Genomic DNA, 4922 nt, shown 5'->3' with positions numbered 1-4922 from the left:
GCGGAATCACCGCCACTCGAGCAGCCTCGGCATTTTTTCTCTCCCTCTCTGTACGTCTCGCTTTCCGCGCTGGCCGTTGTTGATCGTACGCGCACCACGAGATGCACAGGATGGTGGAAGGTGGTCAGAAAGCGGCGTGAACGCCGCGACAACGTTCGCTACGTCCGAATTCCGAATGCACGGGATCCAGGAGACTTTCACCATATGAATTTCTCACGCAGTGCATTGTTATGCGCCCGACCGACCGCGGACGGTTTTAACCTAAAACGCGCGCGCGCGCGCGATTCTATCGTGATAAAAACGACGGTTCTCACGCGAAGACGTTGAGACGCGTCTCCATACACGTCACGCAACGTATCCGCCACATTTTTCGACGGGCTTTTCGGACAATTGGAACACAAGGTTCGTATGAATGACGAGCAACCGAACCGCCCGACAAAACACAATTTCACCTACTGCCACGGTCCATGCACGAATGCAACTGAATACACGTCGCCGAGATGGCGCCATCTTGCACATTGCAGTCATCGATCCGTCGAGTGCATCGAAGTGTTTTATCATTTTCTTCGATGAAATTTTTGGAAGATGTTTGTTGTAGTTTCGTTGCCTGAATGAAGTGGGAATTTGGATATGTGTATTGAAGAGATTGTGAAGATTTTTTGGGAGTATATTTTACATGGGTTTTTTTTAGCAATGATACAAGTAACTAGATAGGGCAACATGCCGACGCTAGGAAAGTATTAAGGGCGCGGGAAGGTTTAAATGTTTAGGTTAATTGTGAGAGATTTATTTTGGAATACGGGGAAAAAATTATAACAGTTAATGTTCATGTTTCAATGTGTCATCTTCGCAATTATGAAAAAGTTCTTATATAAGGATTACTTTAAATTTGTCGATATAGACAAGGAGAAAACATAAAATGTAGACTTAATTGTTCTCATAGAAATAGAATATTCTTAGTTCACAGTGAAAATAATAATTTTTTTTGTATTTCAAAGTAATGCACATTTTTCATTACCTTGCGTGTCGTGTCCAACTGTGGTTGATAGTACTATGTACTAATTTGAGAGCAATCAAAGATTACTAATGTTTTGATATTACGATCAATTAGCTAACTGACTCTATATTTGATTATTGGACTTTAGCTAGTTTCTCAAGGATTACTCGGAAACGAGTAGAGATAACCAACAAAGTTATCAGTGAAATAATACGCGAAAGTGCTTTAATTCAAGCAAGTGATATCTATATAGTATCTGCAATAACATAAAAAGAAAACGTTTTCATATACCTTTTATTACAAAATAAGCTTCTACTAAAGATCTTGTTATCGATACTTTTTTCTCTACAATATTAGCAATATACCGGGTGGTACAAAAGTGCAGTGTCCTCAGAACATTTATGCATGCAAACTTTATTAAAAATTTCTTTTATCAGCAAGCAGATACTTTTAACAAAACTAACAATCTACAGGGTGTTCCAAAGGTGGAGAATCTTTTAAACATTTATATATACAAATTTAAGAAAAGAATTTCTTTTATTAGCAAGCAGGTTGTTGTAATAAATTTACCAATGTACAGGGTGTCTCACAAGTACAATCAGAAAGAACGTTTAAACAATGAAGGAAGAAGAATTTGAAAAAATTTTGGGATAACCTGTACAACGTGAATGAAAGTCACAGCCACAATTTCGATACGTATTCCTGTTAATTCAAGTGCACTTTCACGTGGCGAATGCACACGAACAAAGTAAACAGTATAGGTAATTTTAATTGCATTTTCGATCCGCAGATCTGGTGCATCAGAATGGAAACGTGGGCCAATTACGAAGTTGATAATTATCATTATTGTGTCACCTACATCGCTCGTGGTCGCGCTGTTGTGCATTTTAATAAAGTCTCATGTTCGACCGCCTTTCGCCCGTATCATAATGAATTCGACGCGCGTCCACGCCGTTGCGTCACCTCTGTTCAATAATTCAAAAACAGGTTGCAAATTCGTTGCACCGTTTAAGAAACGTCTCGGCATCGCTGCACCGTCGCATGCAAGATGAAATCTTGTGCATACATTACGCGCGCGCCTTTTCCCTCCACCTAACCCTATTTCATGGGACTACAATAGGAACGAACTTTTGAACGTTGCTTCAAAACTTATGGGTAATATTTGAAATAATGTTCAGTAGTATTGTAGTGATGTATCGAATTTATCGGTTATTGCTTGTTAATTGTTCTTGGTAATTGGGAAGTTGAAATCGGGATTCGGTGTTGTGCAGTTTATATACAGGGTGATTCAATGGGAAAAATTTATTATTGTTTGTATTGTTAGTGAATCGTTTGATTTTGATTTTTTGGTGTAACAGGAAAATTTGTAGATGTATTTGAAACAAATTTACGGTGCAAATGCAACATTTGGCACTTGTGAAATTTTAGAATTTTATGAAATTGTAGAGAGCCAGAAGTTTGGAAGATTTAGGAAACGTCGAAAATGTGTAGAATTTGAGAAACTTGGAAATTTTGTAAAATTTCTGAAATTTGTGAAACGTAGAAAATTTCTAACATTTTTGGAAACTTGAAAAAGAATGTTCATTGAAATCGTCGGAGCTTTACTTTATTCGTAAGGGAAATAAATTTTTATAAGAACGATCACTGTGCTCTTAAGTTGTTAATAACTGGAAAATTATCGGATTGCATGCGTGATTTCTGAAGATTGCGATAATGACGGGAATTCACAATGACGGCGCATGCTTGATATCGACTTATAGCAACCTCGTGAAACGCAGTCACAGCCGCAGCAGCCACAGCAACACAGAATAACGATAAATGGAAAGGGAAACAAAAGCAATATCGCTGGTAAGGGAATCTTAAATAGATTCTTCAAACAATTCTTCGCTTCTTTCAAACTGCAAAAACCTCAATTTCTCAAACTTGCACCATACAACCTTCATTCTAAATTATCAATTATGTTTTTGAACTACTCGTAAATTATTTAGAAGAGATTTTCGAAATATCGGAAAGAAATTTTGAAATGTTCAATCTTCGAATTTTCCTTTAATAGAAGTTATCAGCTATTATGTTTAACTTGTGCGTTTTCTTTTTACCACGATTGATTTTTCATTGAAATTTTGATTGAATCTTGAAATTTGAAAAAATTGTCAAATTATCGAAAAGAAATTTTGAAATATTTAATCTTCAAACATTCCCCCGATATAAATTGCCAACATTTATTTTTTAACTACTATACTTTCAAACAACAATGAAACAAATTCGATAAACTTTCCATTTTCAATTTTAAAAATTCCATTCGCTTCCATCGAGATCAAATAAAAATGATAAATTTGCCCCTCCAGTGAGTAAATTAATTTATCGCTGCGAGGATCAAACATCGTAAAATTCTACAACTCCATTAGCACAATACCTCTAAACGATTTCGTCAATATTGCTCGGAATATCAAAGAATGCAATACGTCCAAGAAAAAGAAAAGGAAAAGTGCGCTGTCGCCTGCTGTTTGTGCGTGGGGCGCAGTCGCGTTGAATTTCCATCGCCAGTCCTGCATTGACCGTCGTCCGTGTTCGTGTTTTTCCCAGTTTTCCACCTGGAAAGACAACTCTTGAATACCACGTCTGTTTACAGAAAAGAACGAACAACGTGACACAATTTTACCGTGGACAGAAACCCAAAAGTTCTGAAATTCAAAAATTCACGATTTTTGTTTTTTCGTTTAATTTAATCGATAATTCTTTGATTGAACAATCAAGCAGGTGGCAATTTTTTGATTGAGTCCAATTCTTTTGAGGGATTTCTTTTCACAGATTCTGTGGCAAATAGCTTATTTTTCATTTCGTGAATAAAGTTAATCTGAGGGAGGGGAAATTGCAACAATGTTTTCCCATTTTTCAGTGATTCGTGCAGAAAAATTCTCTCAATGGGTTGTTTCTTTCTCTTTTTGAAAATTGGAATTAATTTGAAAACGTGAAAATTTATTTCATTTACTTCATTCAGAAGGATCAAAATTAATTTTATTTATTTCGTTTGAAGAAAAAAGTTCATTTTAGCTATTTCATTTAAGGAAAAAGATTATTTTATGTATTTCATTTAAGAAGAGAAAAGAGGAGAGTATTTAGGCAATCCTTCTGCAAAAATCACTGAAAAGAGAGGTACAATTGTTGCAATTTTTCTCAAAAAGTTTCCTTCAAAATTGCAACAATTTTTCTACTTTCAGATTTTCACGTTTCAAAATTGAAAGAAAAATAGATTTTTGGAGGAGGATGTTTTTCATGACATAAAGTAAATTGTTCATCCTTCTGCTTCGCTAATGTTGAAGTGGTGTTGGTTGTTTGAGCAACGCTTTGAATTCGCGGATACGCGACGCCGCTTGTTGCATCCGCGAGTTCGTGTAAACAATTGGGAATGCTCGAGAGGGTGGCTCTTTGCACGCCGCCCTTTCGTTTTACGCGACATGAATTTCCCAGTGGCAGGATTTTCGAACGTTTTCGAGGCAGCCACTTGATAGCCGAGAGCTAAAGGCAACCTCAGAAAGGACAATCCTCTTGAATCTGCAGTCACGTGTAAATATTTAGTCAAATTATTCACAATTCAATTCACCTAAGTTGATAAAACTGTTTTTCAAATGTTCTTTTTATTGTCATATGCAATCAGTCGGTATTTTAATTCCAAATGCAACACTTCTTGGAAATCAAGATTTTTTAACTCAATTACTATTGTTTCTTGAAATTTTCACATTTACCCATTTCAAATTGTAGAGGGTTCGAAAAATTTAACTACCATTTTTCATTTAAGCCACTGCAAAAATAATGATCTATGCAAGTGGCGAAACATTTTGAAAAATCCAAAAATCAACAATTTTACCTTTTCTCCATTTTCAGACTGCACTGGTTTGGAAGAAATTCAACGACAATTTCTCTGTGA

This window comes from Habropoda laboriosa, unplaced genomic scaffold (assembly GCF_001263275.1).
Source record: "Habropoda laboriosa isolate 0110345459 unplaced genomic scaffold, ASM126327v1 scaffold9, whole genome shotgun sequence".
Classification (NCBI taxonomy): domain Eukaryota; kingdom Metazoa; phylum Arthropoda; class Insecta; order Hymenoptera; family Apidae; genus Habropoda; species Habropoda laboriosa.
Note: the sequence above shows the minus strand (reverse complement) of the source record.